Source organism: Callorhinus ursinus, unplaced genomic scaffold, assembly GCF_003265705.2.
Source record: "Callorhinus ursinus isolate GAN/ISIS: 27379988/994484 unplaced genomic scaffold, GSC_fseal_2.0 scaffold12, whole genome shotgun sequence".
NCBI classification, from domain to species: Eukaryota; Metazoa; Chordata; class Mammalia; order Carnivora; family Otariidae; genus Callorhinus; species Callorhinus ursinus.
Genome location: NW_027397074.1, coordinates 64,384,402 through 64,404,403, shown reverse-complemented (window position 1 = coordinate 64,404,403; position 20,002 = coordinate 64,384,402). Strand labels below are relative to the sequence as shown.

General features: G+C 39.6%; 1 pseudogene; it reads left to right on the top strand.

Annotated features, from left to right (window-relative positions):
- Window positions 1-5,627: 5,627 nt before the first annotated feature.
- LOC112818616 (gametocyte-specific factor 1 pseudogene) lies at window positions 5,628-18,422 on the top strand (annotated as a pseudogene).
- Window positions 18,423-20,002: the final 1,580 nt, after the last annotated feature.

Genomic DNA, 20,002 nt, shown 5'->3' with positions numbered 1-20,002 from the left:
GTGGGGTCTGTGAGGAATTATAAGTTATTCCAACTTCTTAGCTTAATGTGGTTACAAGTGAGTTTTTATTAATAGTCACTTGAAAATTATGTTTAATAAGTTATAGAGGATAAAGTTTATTTTTTTTTTTATTTTCTTGCCTTCAGGAAAGCTTCCTGGATAGGGGGTAATGAAAGTAATAAACAGAGGCCAGATAGTGACATAGTGACAGGCCTGCATATCGGTGTAGGCTGCACAATGAAACACATGTGACGCAGTCACAGCAGGGGGAAAGAAAAAATACTGAGCAGGAACATTTAATTGTATGACAGAAGAAAATGAAGAAGAGTAGAAAAAATACCTAGTGACAGTGCAGGAATGGGAAACCAGGAGCATGGCTCCGAGTCCAGTGCTCTTTCAGCTCTTCACTCTATCAGGCTACTTCTCTTGGCACCTAAGCTAAGTTTGTGATTTTCTTTAACCTTGAAAATCAAGACTGTTTTTAGAAATCAGAAATTTTCCATAACCTAAGAAACAAACATCCTCCAGTTACGTGATGCTAACTACATTTTAGTGAGAAGTCTGCTTTTTTTTTTCTTTTTATGGAAGTACAGATTTTTTTCAGCAAAAATATTTTATCTTGGGAAAGAAGTTTGAACTCAAGCATTATCCCTTTCATTTCCTGACAATTATTTTAAAAGAGACAAAAGCAGAACAAAAACCAATTTAAGTTGCTTTCTCAAGACTATGGCAAAAATTCAAGACTGTGGTAAAATCTGTGGTGGTCTTGGTTTAAGGATCATTAAAATGCATCTAAAGTCTGCTTTAACAGCAACAGCAACAACAACAACAAATTAGAGAAATCTTTTATCATGGATTCCAGATACATAACAAAAAGATGTATAGGTGATAGAAAAGAAAACATTCTTCTCAGGTTTTACTTTATTTGATTAGCGCTATCTAAAACCAGTTGGATAAGGTGACACTGAAGAGCAATGGTCTTAAAAAATGGTACTGGTAAAATTGGACATCTAAATAGGATAACCAATGAATCTTAACCCTACCTTTCACCATAGAAAATAATAAGTTCTAGGTAGATGGCATGGTGAAATCTGAGAGGTAAAACAATAAAGTTTCTAGAGGATAACATAGACTTTTTTTTTTTTTTTGAGAGAGAGACAGTGTGGAGGGAAGGTCAGAGGGAGGAGAGAGAGAATCCCAAGCAGACTCCATGCTCAGTGTGGAGCCCAACATGAGGCCCAATCTCACAACCCTGAAAGCCAAAATCAAGAGTTGGATGCTCAACCGACTGAGCTACTCAGGTGCCCCTAGAATAACATAGGATTTATTAACAACCTTGGTCTAGGCAAAGATTTTTAAAGCAGCACAGAAAAAGTACTGCCCTTAGAGAAAAAGACAGATAAATCAGGCTACATTAACATTAGGAACTTCTGATATTTAAAAGAAACCATTAGGAGAGGAAAAGTGCAAGCCACAGTATTGGAAGAAAATATGCTGATAGGCATTAAGGCTGGATTAATGCTGTATGGGCATTCTTGAACCTGTCCTTTGGTGCACATTCTATACATTTCTCCTAAGTATAACATAGGACTGGTTTATTATATAAATTAGTAAGATTATTTTATATTGTATCATATTTTATTATATTATAGTGAATATGATATTCATACCACAGAATGTTACACAACAATGAAAATGAACAAACTACTATCACAACAGTATGAATTAATCTCGCAAAAATAATGTTCAGGGGAGAGAAAGGCAGCTACAAGAGGGTATATTTTATTTTTATAAAATTATAAAATAGAAAAACAAATCTATGATGATAATAGCCAGACAGTGATTACCTTTGATGAAGGGAACAGTGACTGGGAAAAAAACACAAAGGTGTTTTAATGTGAGAATGCTTTGAACTGTAGATGTATGATCTGTATCCCTTTCTGTTATACTTCAATAAGACTATTATAAAAAGGAAAAAAAATTACAGTAATAATCATCAATTGTGGAATTGATTAGGAACTGATAGAGCTGTAAACTAGAGGTAATCCAAAATAATCACTGAATTTCAGCTAAAACAATTACCTGACACCATTCTACATATTGCTGATTAAGAAGGACATTTATTAGTATACCAGTCTTATTCCAGAGAAAATTTGTTTTTGTTGTTTTTTATGTAATTCCCATTACTTCATTTATGAGATGTCATTTAAGTTTTTTTTTAATTTATCATTCTTTTTTTTATTTATCTTACTTCTATAACCTAAACAAATGCTATGCAATTCGATGAATTGCAACTTTTCTTCAGAGCTGGTTTTTCCTGCTTCATTTTCTAACATTACACTTTTTAATAGGAATTTTATTCAATGGCCTGCTTTGACGATAAAATGAAGAATTTAGTAGTTCACATGGTCAACAGACTGGAACTTTCTGTTTTGATCTCATCTCTCTAGGGAATATGTATTACTGCATCCTCTTTTGAGTTTGATGGAAAAATAAAACTCAGGCTTCACAAGTACACTGGCCAATAACAAAGGCATTCCTTGTTCAAATGTTACTCTTCAGAGGCCCCTCAGTGTTGTGAGGGTGGGCTGTGGGACACCTATAAGGAACCCACTTTGTATAGTATCATTGCTGTTAGATCATTGGAGGGACAACTAATCAGCTATCAAGATAGAAATGATCTCTGAAAAAGAAACAAATCTAATATTGAGAATGTACTTGCAACGGAATATTTTTCTCAGAGATTAGGATGTAGTTGAGCAGATTTCTAGTGGGGTTGACATCCTCATCAAGATTTAGGGGATGGCTTGCAGCTCTTCCTACCTAGGAGCTGATGCCTAGGGAGAATGTGTAATCTTGCCGTTATCACAGTCAATGATAATTTCGAGGTCTCCCACTTATCCTGAAATACACATCTTTAATCCTAAAGCATTCAATGTTTATTAAATGGGAATAACAAACTTCACCCAGGAAATATAATTTGAGGAAATTATTATTACTGATAAAGCAGAAATTAAATATAAACTCAGGAATAACTGCTAGTAATTATAATAAGTCAGTTAATGAATTACTTATTGTTATTATTATTATTATTATAATCAAGACGCACTTCCTCTATGCCATAAATTCTTTCATGCTTTATCTCGTGCCGTCCTCCTCACAATTTCCTGATTGTACCAGTGAAGGAGGCTTAGAGAGGAGTTAACATTTACCCGGGGTCCATGGCTCAGAAGTGTGCACCCAGATCTTAAACCCACATTTACCTGATTCACAATCCATGCTAGCTAGTTGTGCGGCAAGAACGATGAAGTTAGACATACGTCTCTGTCTTTTCTTCGCATTTTGCTCCATTTTGATATATATCTTTATCCGATGGACTTGTGAGTTGTTGTAACACGTCTTAAGATGGATGGCATTGATGTGGGTCATGGTGGTCACTTTTCCAGGTGCCATGTGTGATGGCTACCAAAGGGCTGCTTTGTCTTGGGCAGAGCCTCCTGATGACAGCACGGAGTGGAGGGGGAGACTCTCTGGAAGACCCTGACATCTTGTGTCAAAACATGAGTGTTTTCTCATCTATTATCCATTACCTTATTTTGTTCTCATGATAATCATGTGTGTCACCTAAGATATTTATTAACGTTCTTATATTCGAGAAGAAATTCCTGCCGTAAATACTAAGTAATTCCTGCCTGATAAATCCAAGGTAATGGTATATTAATCATGTTTTTAAAATTTTCTGTATATTATCATGTTTTGACATCTTAAAACACCTTTCTGGCTGGGGAGAGACTGCTCCTCCTGGGGCTAGCTAATTCTTAGAGACAGCAAGGAGCATGCTATTTGATGAGCACATGAACCAGTTCAGAGCCCTACCTCCTCTATCAGCTCTGTACACCCCAGGAGGCAATATTCTTCTGTCTTTATCCTCCCAGCACCAGGTACCAGGCCTGGTACAGAGGTATAGAGACCACCTCTATAGCCCCAAGCCTACCAAAAGTATTCAAACTAGCCAATCCCAAACTATTTACCCTTCCCTGCCTTGCCTTTTCCATAGAAACTCCAAAGGCCATGACCCAAGCGCTCCCCGACCCTCACCTACTCCTGCCTCTGCTTCCTAACACACACCTGCTGTTCCTCATGTGTCAACGTGTGCTGAGCTCTGCCTCTTGTTTCTAGTAAGTCTGTGAGTAACAATAACTTTTTCCTTCATTGGTATGGACCTCTCCATGTAGTCACTCAGTCACCTGCATAAATGAAGACCCGGACACAGAACAAACCTTTCCCTGACTCTTTTTTCCTACTTGGCAGCCCCTCATCCCCATCCCTTTACATTCAGCCCTATGTCTCCACCTGCCCCGTAACCTGCCTGGGCAGGTCCTGCTTTCTTCCTCTATCCCCACATGGCCCCTTCCTCATCCCACCCCATTCTCTGATGCCTTCTCAGTCCAAGGAAAGGCACATGGCATACTTTGCGCATCCCTGTCCCCTGAATTTCAGTGATGACACCGTGAAAAATACCTCCAGCCTTGCTACATCCCGCCTGTGCTCCCCTCCTTGACTTGGTCGGGATAATACAGGTGGTTTCAACATCCAACTCAGTTCTTTCTGTCTGCTCTGGCTCTCTCTGCCTCTTTCTTTCTCTGTGACCTTAAGCAAGTCAAGCAAATGTTTTACCTCCTGCTTGGAGGCAGATGAAAAATGTTCTACTTCACAGGGGATTTGGGAGGACTCGTTAAAAGCTCCTGAAGTGTTTTGAGAACCTGCCTGGTCTCAGGCAGAGGAAGCAGCCTTGACAGTGTGGCTGCACGTTTTCATTGTAAATATGGCAGCTCGGAACAAGCTCTTATGACTGGGCTTTGGAAACAACTTCCTTGAGGTAGGAATGGACTGAAATGAAACTACAATGTGGTCAGCTGACACTTCAAATGCAGCCATAATGCAAGGAGCTGTTAGTCCTGGGCTCCTCTTTGTGTCCACAGTGCTTTGAATATAAATGTAGCATTTTTCTTTATTCTGACTTTCTCATTTAGAGGCTTTCACGGAGGAGACCCAACAGTTAATATATGCAAGACTGTGTATGAATATTTTTTAAAGTATGAAGAAATAATCGATGAGATTTCAGACAAAAGTTTCTCTTAGGTTATTTGGTTGAAAGAAATCACTTGCTAATTTATATCTGTAAATATACCTGTGATATACAATCCAGCTCAAAATATATTGTCTAGTCAAAATGTGGGTGAGGGACACTAAGAAAAGCAGGTGATGCTACCCAGAAGGTCCATCTGGGTGACTTGCAACAAACTGTCTTAAGCAGGAGGAAAGATTACATCCACTGTGACAGAGAGCATGAGACACTGTTTTCAAATTGGAATCAGAAAGGAATCGGGGTGGTTTATGGGGCTTTGGGTGACGGCACCCTTAGCCCAAATCTTGAGAGTGGTGGGGTGGTCAGGAAGTTGAACTTGGCAAGCCCCAAGATTAATCTTCTGCTTCTATTCCTTATTACTCTTTATTACTTCACAGAATCAACCCAAATAAACGAAAATGGCAGAAACTAACTGCCATGGTTTGAATGTTTGTGTCCCCCTCAAATTCAGACGAAGAAATCCTAATTCCCACAGATGATGGTGTTAGGAGCTGGAGCCTTTGGGAGTTGCTTAGGTTATGAAGGTGGAGCCCTCATGAATGAAATTCGTGTTCTTATGAAAGAGGCTCCAGAGAGATCCCTTCCACCATGTGAAGACAGTGAGAAGGTGCCCGGTGTGAGTCAGGAAGAGGCCCTCACCAAAACATGACCATGCTGGTGCATTGATCTTGGACTTCCCAGGCCCCAGAGCTGTGGGCAATAAATTTCTGTTGTTTATAAGCTACCCAGTCTGTGGAATTTTGTTATAGCAGGCCAAACAGACTAAATATCAACTAAGATACTTTCTTCCTATAACCTTGAGTTGGGTGGATAATCTCATTTGACAGAGGAAGATATGAGGGAGGAAATTCAGAAATATAAACCGTTAAATCAAGCTAGATCCAGCTGGAGTCATTTCCCTCGGGCAGAACAAGCTCCATGGTTGATTATAATCTGACAAAATTCCTTAGAAGAAATGAGAAGAAACCCAGCATGTGTTTTGTACAGACCCCAGAGAAGCACCTAGCCTCCACTCCATGAGCACCTTTTTAGAAAATCTGTTTTATTTTTTAGTGTTCCTTTTTCTTCCCCTTTTTCTCAGTCCTCCTCATGCTCAGTTTTCTGAACATATAAGTGAGACTCAGGGCAGTCACAGCTTCTGCTTACCACAATTTTATGTCACTCAGGGGCGCTCATTTCGAGCATATTCCAGGAGAAAGTATTTATTTATTTATTTATTTATTTATTTATTTATTTATTTATTTGAGAGAGAGCATGAAGGGAAGCAGCCTCTCCCCTGAGCAGAGAGCCCGACGCGGGGTTCGATCCCAGGACCCCAGGATCATGACCTGAGCTAAAGGCAGACACTTAACCGACTGAGCCACCCAGGCACCCCTGGGAGAAAGTATTGACAATCGATCAATAGTGCATGGAATTCCTTCTCCCAGACATATAAGGACCTGCAGTCCTGGACCCTGGCAGATGCACAGTGTCCTTTAAATCCAGGTCAAGTGGCGGCATGTGTCACTTGCACACACTGTGTGTGGCCAGGGTGGTCTGAGAAGCAGCCTCATGCAAAGAAGTCAATCAAACGTGAGCAGACCATCCAAAGGAAACATCAACCTGAGGGGCTGACCAGAGAAGGTGAATCCAGGCATGGTGATCATTGGATACAATTGATGAAGACTTGCTATAGGAGGAAATTTAAAACAGAGGAGGTAGAGGAAAGAGCCTGATTTAGAGGGCTGGCTCTATGGCAGCCCTCTGAGAAATTTTGGCTATGTCTCTTAACCTATATAAATCTGTTTCCTTAGGTGCCTGGGTGGCTCAGTCCATTAAGTGTCTGCCTTCAGCTCAGGTCATGATCTCAGGGTCCTGGGATCGAGCCCCGCATCAGGCTCCCTGCTCAGTAGGGAGCCTGCTTCCATCTTGCTCTCTGCCTACCGCTCTGTCTGTTTGTGTGCACTCTCTCTCTCTCTCTGTGAAATAAATATATAAAACCTTTAAAAATAACTAACTAAATAAATAAACCTGTTTTCTCATCATGGACACAAGGACAGCTTCTACCTCAAGTGTTATGAAGTGAAACCCGATGATACATGCAAAACACTTAATACAACACTTGCACAGAGTATAGGCTCATTCCACTGAAGCTATTAGAATTATCAATACTATTATTGCTGTTATTTACCCTAAATGAAGGGGAGGGTGGCTGTATCCATTTTCTAGGGTGTTCATGTACTTGGTGGGGCAAGGAAGGGTTAAAGAAATCCTATTTGGACAAATACAAGATCCCGACCCAAGCTGACTTTCAGCTGCCGTCCCCATGTTAAAAATGAGGAAATGGAGGTGAAAGGAGTTTACAAAACTTATCCAGGGTCACACAGAAAAATAGCAGAGTTAAAACTCAAGCCTACGTAGTTTTCTCTGTCTTGATAGCTAAACATTTCCAACATAACTCTTAGCTTCTTAGAACTGTTCCCACACCGTACCAAAGTTCCCTGGTTATGGCATCTCCCTTTTCTGTTTCTGTCTGGAATGCCTTTGTCCTCCTTTCAACCTAAAGATCTTCTATTCTACTCAGTCTTCAAGTTGTAGCTCTGATGTTATCCGGGACTTTTCTAAGACTACCAGGAAAGTGGGGCTCTCTCACCATTGGGCTCACACCCTCCTTGAAGTTTGGGTTTTGTTGAAGACACTGTCCACTCATTCATCCCAGTGCTCTTACCCTGCTGTCTGTGGGAGGGCATCAGAGGGCGTTCCGTGAATCAGGCTATGGATATGTGTGTGAACATACACGGGGACAGAAATGCACACACACGTACACACCAGTAATTTTTTATATGATTTTTCCAAACTATCTTGATGAATACAGTATTTCAATGTCAATTGTGGCTGCCCCTATAGACAGACACTGTAGACTCATCAGTGTTGTCATATGTCAGAACAGCTTTCTACTGCTAGAAACAAAAAAAAATATGTGTCCTGCCATCATGATGATGAGCATCTGTCTTTGTTTACTTCAGGATTGGCTTAAGTTAGAAAATGGCAAAGAAAATAATAAGGAAGAGATGTCAAATAGCTTTTGGCTTTGGTTCCCACTGTGTGTGAAAGAACACCAAAGCCCTAGTCCTTTTTGCATGACACATACTTGCCGGTGAAAGGAGCATGAAGCCAAAAATGCTGAAGAAGTATCTCATAATTTTTATTCCAAAAATTTAGTAGTGTAGCTCTTTTCTAAGAAAAGAAAACTAGAGTTGAAAAGGCAAGACTTTACCAAAATTTACTCTGCCCTGAGATGAATCAGCCTACTCTTAATATAGCAACAAAGTGGTAAAACCTGGGTACCCCAGAAATGGTCAAGTTAGTGTGTGGTTTGGGGCAGAAGAGACAGGTTAAAGCAGTGCCTCCAAAAACTGAAATTATTCCATGATGGTTGACTTTTTAAAAATAGTATTTTTGAGGCATATGATGGAGGAATTGGAAGCTTCTTTATGCAGCCAGCTGTTGCCTTCAAAAATAAATTCCTATTTAGTAAGTCCTTTCAGAAATTTCAAATCCATTGATATCTTTGAAATGCTGAAAAGTTTATTCAGCAAAAACAATTCACTGGGCACTTTGTGAATAGACAGAACACCTGTGGGGCTTGGTAACACAGCTTAGAGGACCTGTCTTTATGCAGCAAGCTCTATACCCATTGCTTTCTTTGGTTCTGCTATCTACAGCAAGGTGTCAACTTTGTTTATGCCGGCGCCTTGAATCATTGCGCTTTCAAAATGTTTTCTCATGAAACGAAAGCAGAATGTGAACTTCTCTTTTACAAATCTGTGATACAGAAATATGCAGACAACTTGAAACTCCACAACTCTTTAAAGTACTTCTGATGAGACAACCTGAAAATTGAAAGATGAATTCTTAATCCTCCCTTTGTTGACATCAACAGCATCCCCTTGCTGAAGACGAAACTCAGTGATGTGAAACCAACAGAAATTAAACAACATAAAACCACTATCCACGTCAGATCATCTTGAAATACCTTGGTATTCTCTTGTCGTAAGCCCATGTGTCATCTGTCATGAATTGACTTTTTGCCACCACATGCTGTTGTGAGCCCAGCTTTTTAGCATGTATTGCCATCAAAACAGAAAGTGTACGGGAAAGTGTATATGTTGTCATGTCAGAGACCACTCAGTAATTTCAGCTTCTCATCGAGCCAAGGGAGAGATGCCTTCTCAGTGAAATTTATTTTTTAGCAAAGATAAAGTTTATGGTTTAACTTTATTTGCATTCATTGGATTTCTTTCTTTCCTGCTTCCTATTTTTTTTAATGTTGCCTGGGATTAATTTTGCATGTAAAGAAGGATGGAAAAAGCACCATTCTATATAAAAGTATTTTGATCTAACCCAACAAAATCAGCTGTATACATAATTTGGCTTATCATCATATATAAATATCTCTAAGAAGAGAAGCTCTAGTTTTTACCAGATTCCCAAGCCTCTGTGATGCAAAAAGGATTAAGAATAATAGCATGAAATTATAAATATCTTGAGGTCAGAGATTCTTTGTAACCTGCCTCCCTTTCCACAGCACCTGGGAGAGTCGCTGCACTTAATACCCAAGAGGTTGGTCATGGGAGTCAGGGCTTTCCCATTCCCTAAACGATGTTGACTGAAAGAGACAGAATTGGCTGAATGAGCAGGTAAACTCATGATTTTTAATTTTAAAGTGAGTGCAAATCTTTTTCCTTAGCAAGAGACAGAAGAAAGCCTCTTCTTTTTTTTTTTTTTTTTTAGGTTTATTTATTCATTTTGAGAGAGAGAGAGAGCACAGCCTGGGAGGGGCAGAGGGAGAGAGAGTCTTAAGCAGACTCCGCACTGAGCATGGACCCAGACTCAGGTCTTGATCTCAGACCTGAGCCAAGACCAAGAGTCTGAGGCTTAACCAACTGCACCACCCAGGTGCGCCGAAAGCTTCTTTATTAAATACCTTTTTTTTTTAAGCTTTTATTTATTTACTTGAGAGAGAGAGAGCAAGCAGGAGAGAGAGCTTGATATGGGGAGAGGGGCAAAGGGAGAGGGAGAGAACCAGACTCCCTGCTGAGCGGGGAACCCAATGTGGGACTCGATCCCAGGACCCCAGGACCATGACCTAAAACGAAGGCAGATGCTTAACTGAGCCACCCAGGCACCCCTCTTTATTAAATATCTTATGAATTGGAAAAGGATATAAAATGAAAATGTATTTCCTTTGGCTGATACCACAAAATAGTGGGGTAGAATATGTTTCTTTACTTGTACTGCATTTCCATACTGGATTCAAAGTCAAAGTCTTTAACAATTAAAGTAAACATCATTGGGTTATTGATATTGTTATGGGCCAAATTATGTCCCTTCAAAATCCTATATTGAAGTTCTACCCCCAGTACCTCAGAATGTGACTTGTAGACAAGATCTTTACAGAGGTAATCGAGTTAAAATGAGGTCATTAGAATGGCTTCTAATCCAATACAACTAGTATCCATATACAAAGAGGAAATCTGGACACATACGAGGAACAGATGGAAGACATGGAGAGGGGACGGCCATCCCAGAAGCCAAGGAGAGAGACCTGGAACAGACCTGTCCCTTATGCCCCTTGGAAGGAACCAACTCTGTCTGAGAAGACACTGTCTTCTCAAACTATTAGGCATACTGTATCTCTCTGACTGTTATTTTTCATTTTTAATGACACAGCCCTACTTTCTCCCTTGAGCTTCCAAATCGTATGGCTTAAAAACAAAAATGCAAACAACAGAAAACTATCTGGATACTCCACAGTCACCTCAGATACAACGTGCTCAAACGATCCCCCACACCTGCTCCCCGCCCCTGCTCCCTTCTCAGAAGTAGATGCCGTCGTCCAGCGAGAAACCTGGTGTCACATTAGGTTCCTTGTTTTTCCTAGCCCTCCCACACCCAAGCAATCTTGATTTCTATTTCTACCCTCCTATCTCCTTCCCTCATCCTTACCTCGTTCAAGAGTTCATCAGCTTTGCTTTGGAAAATAGCAACAGCCTTCTAACTAGTTTTCCTGCCTCCAGGCTCATCTCCTCCCCTCATCTTCTCCACAGATTTAAAATACAAATCTGACCCTTTCAGTCCTGCCTAAAGGATTAATTTGGAGTTCATTAACGTAGCCCAGTGGACCCTCATATCTGACTCCTGCCTACCTCTCCAGCCTCAACTCCCCCTCCTACCTTGTCCCACACCTTCTTGCACTTGAGCAAACCCCTGGTGCTCTCTTCATCTCGCTCTCCTTCCATCTCTCTGCCTCTCTCTCTGTCTCTGTCTCTCGGTCTCTCTCATATACCATGTTGTTTCACAACTAGTATATCAGAATCTACATTTAAAAAGAATTATTCAGGGGTGCCTCTGTGGCTCAGTTGGTTAAGCGGCTGCCTTGGGCGCAGGTCATGATCTCAGAGTTCGAGTCCCACGTAGCACTCCCTGCTCCGCGGGAAGCCTGCTTCTCCCTCTCCCTCAGGCTGCTGCTCCCCCTGCTTGTGCTCGTTCTCGCTCTCTCTCTGTCTCTCTGTCAAATAAATAAAAAATAAGATCTTTGAAAAAAAAGAATTATTCAGCTTATCTACTAAGAATACACAAAACAATCACAGGGAAGATAAAATTGCTTACTTTCCCACCCACCATTTCCCTCACTGCCAAAATGCCCATCAAATTAAATTTGTTACTTGAAGGAAGAAAAACTGCTTTTAAATCAGTTTTATAAGTAAGCAAGTTAAAAAAAAAATCTCTCCAAGACATAAAGATTCTAAAGTAACCACAAACCAGCAATTATTTATATTCTGTTTTTAGCATCTAAATTCCCCATGTTTCATCTGAAAATTAAGCTGACTGATTTTCTTCTGGTGACATAATGGGCTAGCATGTGACCAGTTATCATTTCTTTTTGCTGAAACCAAAAGGCTTCAAGGACAGAGGCGGTATTGTTGAAAAAGCCTTGGGATTGACACCCAAGTTATTACTACCCTCTGCTGCTGTAAATGGAAAGTTTGTCACTGTGTGCCTGACATCCAGACTTCCTCTTTCTTTGAAGGCCAGTTTCTCCTTTAAACCATGAAAGTTACATATTGAAAGTATATGTGAAATTAAATGCCCCTTGGTCACCTGCACCCTGGGTCTAGCACACAGAAGAGTTCTCAGTAGTTGGCAGACCCTTGTGGTCAGATGCTGCTGTGGAGTAAAAAGAAGAAATCCGAAGTAGTTCTATGTTCTATGTGCCGTGTTATTTGATCTCATAACCTTATGGGAGGGCAATAGGTTGTAATGGTGGATGCACAGGCTGGGAAGTCAAAGCCATCGGGGCCTTCTTTATAGCTGGACCTATGTGACCTTGGGGACTCACTTAATTGAAGGCACAGTTTCTTCATCTGAAAAATAAAAATTAAATGGGAAGTTGTATGTAAAGCACATAATTAAATGATGAGTAGCAAATGGAAGTTCTTATTTATGAAGAGTTATAAGGCAGTGATTGACAATTTCAGCAAGGGTAGTTCTCACATCATCGGGGAACAAGACGTCACTAAAATTATTAGTCAGTGAAATCGGCTCTCACCATTCAAGGATTAAAGTTTTCTATATGATGCAAAAAGTCTACCTTTGTCTGCTCAACTCTCAAAAATATTTGTATACTACATATTATAATCTTCATGATTGTTCCTACTTTCATAAAATGATTAATCCCAGAAATCTCTTTTACCTCTGATCTTCAATTAAAACCTATAAGAGGGGGGTGCCTGGGTGGCTCAGTCGTTAAGCGTCTGCCTTCGGCTCAGGTCATGATTCCGGGTCCTGGGATCGAGCCCCACATCGGGCTCCCTGCCCAGCGGGAAACCTGCTTCTCCCTCTCCCACTCCTCCTGCTTGTGTTCCCTCTCTCGCTGTGTCTCTGTCAAATAAATAAATCAAATCTTTAAAAAAATAAAAAATAATAAAACCTATGAGAGGAAAATGAAATAATCCATAATGATTTGTTCTCCAAAAGTTACTTAATTGTATGTTAACCCAAGCTGATCCTTGTCCCTGTATGTATTATTTAGGATTAGCAAGTTGGTGTGGGGGAAGAAATATATTTTATTTTAAAGATTTTATTTATTTATTTGAGAGAGAGAGAATGAGAGATAGAGAGCACAAGAGGGAAGAGGGTCAGAGGGAGAAGCAGACTCCCCGCCGAGCAGGGAGCCTGATGCGGGACTCGATTCCGGGACTCCAGGATCATGACCTGAGCCGAAGGCAGTCGCTTAACCAACTGAGCCACCCAGGTGCCCAAGAAATATATTTTAGTAAAAATTGTATGTGCTACCTCCTACTCTGACATTTGTTATTAAAAATGTGCTATAATGAAATAACTGGGAACCAAGTACGTGAACAAAATTGTATTAACACAATGTGTTAAAATTTTATGGAGTCTACTTAGAAATATGGCACATCAGGCATAAGACAGAAACCCCTAGAGGTTTTAATTTTATTTTGATAATATTTGTGCATCAGCATAATAACGCATTGTGCCAGAATTAGGTAAATTTGTTTTCAATCAAATTAAACCTACTTATCCTTTTTAAGTAAAGAATAATTATAAATACATCTTCCTGAATATCATATTCCTCAAAATGAAATTTTTAAAGCCAGTTTTAGATTTCAAATGTAAACTCTAAATCATCTACTAGACGGAAAACTCTGGAATGTCTATAAAGCCTTCAAATAAATAATGATCTTTTTCGAAGTGCCTACCATTCTATGACAAGCACTGCACTAGCTGACTTTTGTTTACTTTCTCTAGTCTTCTCAAAAATTGGCCTTTCATAGTTGGAAAAACAAAGTCAGAGAAGGGAAGTGACTAACCCAAAGTCAACAACTTGCTAATGCTTGAACTGGAATTAGCTTGTTCTTTCCTTTACTACTAAGGATAGTCTTCCTGTGAAAAACTACTATCTTATTTTATTTAAAAGATACTTCTTACAAAGATTTATTTGCCAAAACTTTATATGGCCTTACTGCTCGTGGAAGCAGTGAGGTTCAGTGGATAGAGGAATGTGTAGCTCCTAGTGACTAATGTAGTTTTAAAATATAATAATGAAAATTAAAGTCAAATACCACATGAGAAACAATAGGCAAAAGAAAGAAGGTGTTCTTTTTAAACCTGGTCGTTGGTTTCCTGTTTCATATTGTAATCCATTGATATCTGAAAAGGTCTATCTTAATTTTCAGAAATGGCAACAATCTCCTAAAAATATAATTTGGGCATGAATGAGAAACAAAACACAGTTTGCTCTTTAAAAAAAAAAAATCTTGGCAAGAAAAAAGAATACCCTTTAAACAAACGAGGAAAAAAAATGTCAACTTTACTATTTAAGAACCAAGTTTATGAATAAATAGTAATTACAGAATCTGATAATGCCCAGTGTTGGTAAGGAAAACTGGCTCCCTCTCATTCACTATTGCTGAGATCCTTATTTGGAACAAACTTTTTAGAAAATAATCCAGCAATATCTCTCTAAAGTGAAATTTATATACCCTTTGCATTAGCAATTCCACTCCATTCTGGCAAAAGTGTGCATATATATACACACACACACACACACACACACACACACACACACATATACATACATACAAACATTAACTACAATATTTTTGATAGAGAAGAAAAAAATCTTCAGAAAATGAAATGTCCATCAATAAGAACTTTAAAAAAATTGTCATATAGGGTACAGTAGAGTACAATGTGGTTACTACAGATACTCCAAAAATATGGTCATGTGAGAAAAGTAAGTTTTAGACAGTGCATCTTACTGAATATCATACACCATAGCCCCATTTGTTTTAAATATACTGTTAAATTAAATAAAGAGGCCCTGAGACTGATGTGGCTCTATTGCTATGGCAGCCTATAAAGGCAAACCAAAATCTAAACCTATACATGCCTCAAAGGTAGAAATTAAAACACTAAGGACAACCAATCACAGCCAACTATGCTTAGCATTAGCCAATCAATAATTTCCTTTCTTTGCTTCCCTTCTTTCTCCATATCTCTTTTCCCTGGTCCCTGTCTGTGGAGCACTCCTAACCACCCCTGGTTTGGTGCTACCCAATTTGAATCAGTTTTTGCTCAAATAAGCTCTTAAAATTTTTAATATACCTCACTTTATCTTTTAACAATAGACACACACATTTGCTTCCATATTTCTAGGAAATTTCTGGAATGACATACAAGAAACAATAACCAGGAGTTAGCACAGGTAGAGGGAGGAGGGAAGAAGATTTTTAGTTTTCCTCTGCATAACTTTGCATTATTTCACCATGAGCAGCAGTGACTTTATAAGAACAAAAGAGATTTTATTTTTTTTATTTAAATTGAATTAATTAACATATAATGTATTATTTGTTTCGGGGTACAGGTCTGTGTTTTATCAGTCTCATATAATACCCAGTGCTCATTACAACACATACCCCTCTCCAATGTCCATCACCCAGTTACCCCATCCTTCCACCCCTCTCCCCTCCAGCAACCCTCAGTTTGTTCCCTATAATTAAGAGTCTTTTATGGTTTGTCTCCCTCTCTGGTTTTGTCTTGTTTCATTTTTCCCTCTCTTCCCCTATGATCCTCTGCCTTGTTTCTTAAATTCCACATAACAGTGAGATCATATGATACCTGTCTTTCTCTGATTGACTTACTTCGCTTAACATAATACCCTCCAGTTTCATCCTCGTCATTGCAAGTGGTAAGATTTCAATTTTTTGATGACTATGTAATATTCCATTGTATATATATAGCACAGCTTCTTTATCCATTCATCTGGCGATGGACATCAGGACTCTTTCCAGAGTTTGGCTATTGTGGACATTGCTGCTATAAACATTGGGATACTTGTGCCTCTTTGGGTCACTACATTTGTATCTTCGGGATAAATACCCTGTAGTGCAATTGCTGGGTCATAGGGTAGCTCTATTTTCAACTTTTTGAGGAACCTCCATACTGTTTTCCAGAGTGGCTGCACCAGCTTGCATTCCCACCAACAGTGTAGGAGGGTTCCCCTTTCTCCGCATCCCCACCAACATCTGTTGTTTCCTGATGTGTTAATTTTAGCCATTCTGACTGGTATGAGGTGGTATCTCATTGTGGTTTTGATTTGTATTTCTCTGATGCCAAGTGATGTTGAACATTTTTTCATGGATCTGTTGGCTTCTTTGGAGAAATGTCTGTTCATGTCTTCTGCCCTTTCTTGATTCAATTATTTGTTCTTTGGGTGTTGAGTTGGTAAATTCTTTATAGATTTTGGATACTAGCCCTTTATCTGATATGTCATTTGCAAATATCTTCTCCCATTCTGTCGGTTGTCTTTTGGTTTTGCCGACTGTTTTCTTTGCTGTGCAAAAGCTTTTTATCTTGATGAAGTTCTAATAGTTCATTTTTGCCCTTGCTTCCCTTGCCTTTGGAGACGTGTCTAGCAAGAAGTTGCTGCAGCTGAGGTCAAAGAGTTTGCTGCCTGTGTTCTCCTCTAGGATTTTGATGGATTCCTGTTTCACATTTAGGTCTTTTATCCATTTTGAGTCTATTTTTGTCTAAGGTGTAAGGATGTGATCCAGTTTCATTCTTCTGCATGTGGCTGTCCAATTTTCCCAGCACCATTTGTTGAAGAGGACTGTCTTTTTTCCACTGGATATTCTTTCCTACTTTGTCAGAGATTAGTTGTCCATGAAGTTGAGGGCCCATTTCTGGGCTCTCTATTCTGTTCCATTGATCTATGTGTCTATTTATGTGCCAGCACCATACTGTCTTGATGATTACAGCTTTGTAATAGAGCTTGAAGTCCGGAATTGTGATGCCACCAGTTTTGGTTTTCTTTTTCAACATTCCTTTGGCTATTTGGGGTCTTTTCTGGTTCCATACAAATTTTAGGATTATTTGTTCCATTTCTGTGAAAAAAGTGGATGGTATTTTGATAGAGATTGCATTGAATGTGTAGATTGCTCTTGGTAGCATAGACTTTTTTTTTAAAGATTTTATTTATTTATTTGAGAGAGAGAGAGAGAATGAGAGATAGAAAGCACTAGAGGGAAGAGGGTCAGAGGGAGAAGCAGACTCCCTGCTGAGCAGGGAGCCCGATGTGGGACTCGATCCCGGGACTCCAGGATCATGACCTGAGCTGAAGGCAGTCGCTTAACCACCTGAGCCACCCAGGCACCCGGTAGCATAGACATTTTAACAATATTTGTTCTTCCAACCCATGAGCATGGAATGTTTTTCCATTTCTTTGTGTCTTCCTCAGTTCCTTTTATGAATGTTCCATAGTTTTCTGAGTACAGATCCTTTGCCTCTTTGGTTAGGTTTATTCCTAGGTATCTTATGGTTTTGGGTGCAATTGTAAATGGGACCGACTCCTGGCTTTCTCTTTCTTGTCTCGTTGTTGTGTATAGAAATGCAACTGATTTCTGTGCATTGATTTTATATCCTGCCACTGCTGAATTCCTATATGAGTTCTAGCAATTTTGAGGTGGAGTCTTTTGGGTTTTCCACATAGACTATAAAAGAGATTTTAAACCAACATAATATAAAAGGCTGTGCAAGTGTTTCCATTTAAAAAAAATTATTGGCATCTCAGGAAGTGGGGCCCCACCCCCTAAAGTCAGGGGCAGGAAGTGAGTGTTGCTGGGCCGGATGTGGGGAGAAAGCAGTTGTGGGAACAGCATGTCTCCATGGAGAACTTGGATTCAGCTCCTTCCTTTCCAACAAGTAAGAAATTTACATTGATTCCCTGGACCTTGAAAAGCTATTACAATGCCCTTATGATAAAAACCCCCAGATCAGGGCTGGCAGGTTTCCTTATCATCTTATCAAGTGCAGAAAGAATCATCCTAATGTCGAAAGCGAAATGGCTACTTGTGCCTTCAGTGCTTGCCACCATGTTTCTCTAGCCAAAATCAGTCATCCTCTCTCAAGCTGTGATGATAAAAGTTGTGTTGAGCAGGATGTTGCCATCTGAACCAGGAACCTTGGGTAAGAGACTATGGCTGAGAACACATGGCAGTGCCCTCCTTGGGATGAAGACTAGGATAAATATCTGTGGGAACAGACCAGCACCCCCATTTGTCTGGGCACAGTCAACTACTGTGGCAACCACAGTCTGCAAGCAACATAGTTATGGAACATAAAAGTAACCTGGCATCAAGCATGTGTGCTCCCAAGTCTCTGTTGTATGTTATGCCATGGAAAAACAATGGAAATGCACAGTAACAGAATATCTATCTCATCAAGTGCAGACCCTAGAAGACTCTTGCTTTTTTAATTATAGAAAGATTCAACTATGACCTTCAAAAAAATAAAAAAAAGTTATTAGAGCTTGAAAATGTGCAGTAATTTCAATCATTTGAGTGCTTTTATAGTTCCATCCCAAATCAAATATTAAACAAAGTTTAGACATGAAGTAAGGTCTATAACAAAACATTTCCCTTTTTTCTCAAAGCAAATATAATGCCTCAAAGAGTTGACCTTAAGATCTTAGTGACTCTGTACCATAACCTGTGAGGACATAGCAGGCTGGATTTGGCACATACTGAACAATACCACCATTTCGTGGCTTCATCCTTTTTGCTTCTTAAAGGAAGACTGAGGCAAGGGGAAAAGAATGAAGAAGTGACATTTGTGATATCGGGGCAGTGAATGTTTTTTCTTCTCTCCCACCTTCTCTTCCCCCTTCCTTCCTTCCCTCTCTCTTTGACTGCAAGTAGAGGAGAAAAGAGAAGTATCCAGGCTTTCAATTTTATTGATAGTTTTATGTGGATTTTCAAATTCTTAATCACTCCAGGTCAAATTTCAGTGTCGTCAGAATGTCAGTATCTCGTGCAGAATGATTGTGCTGAAACAATCCTGGCAGTTTTGCAAGTGAAACATAATGGAAGCCCTAGTATTCTTAGCTGGGGAACACTGATAGATAAGCCCGAGTCCTGTAATATGAACCTTACACCCAGAGTCGAGATTGTAGCATTTGTCAAGTTCAAAGCAAGTTGCCATTTGCTAGGTACCATAAATCAAAAAGTCCTTTCCGAAAATGACCTTTCAATAAGAGAAGCTCCTCTCACAGTTAGTTTAAAAAGCATACTTTAATAGACATATGGCTCATTTCAGTTAACTTACTACAGAAGAGTATGTAGAGTATGAACTTACTACAGAAGAATTCATGGTGAGTAACAAGATACGAACAAAGAGAAAAGCATTTCTACTTTCCCATTTGTTCTGTGCTGGAGTCTTAATTTACAAAGGTGACACAGAGGGACCATATGAGGAACACCAGGTTTTGGACAGGAAGCAGACCAGGAGCGAGGGGAAAGCCTTTATTGGAGTTTCCTTGAGAACTGCAAGGCAGGGTTGGTTAAACAGTTTAGGACTGGCTAGTTTGAATAATTTCAGCAGGCTCTGGGCTGCAGAGAGGAAGAAGTTTTCCTCTTCTCTCTTAGGGTCCTTGACTGGATCTGAAAATTAAACTGACAGATTAACAGGAGAAAACATACAAATTTATTTAAGATTTGTGTGACACAGGAGACTTCATAAGGAAAAGACCCAAAGAAACAGTTAGACCTGTGTATTTTTATGATCGGTTTGTTGAAGAGTGGGAAGTAGTGTGGAAATAAAATAGGATAAAGAATATGAGGTAATTATAGTAAACCGGGGGAAACTTAGCAAAGCCTGTTCATTTGGATTCTTCTTGGCATCTCTTTGTCTTTGGAGATGAGGGTGATCCTTTTCACGTGAGGGTTTTGTGGCCTGTTTCAGGTAAGAAGGGGAGGTGAGAGGAGATCAGAGTGAACTTTCTGCTTCTGC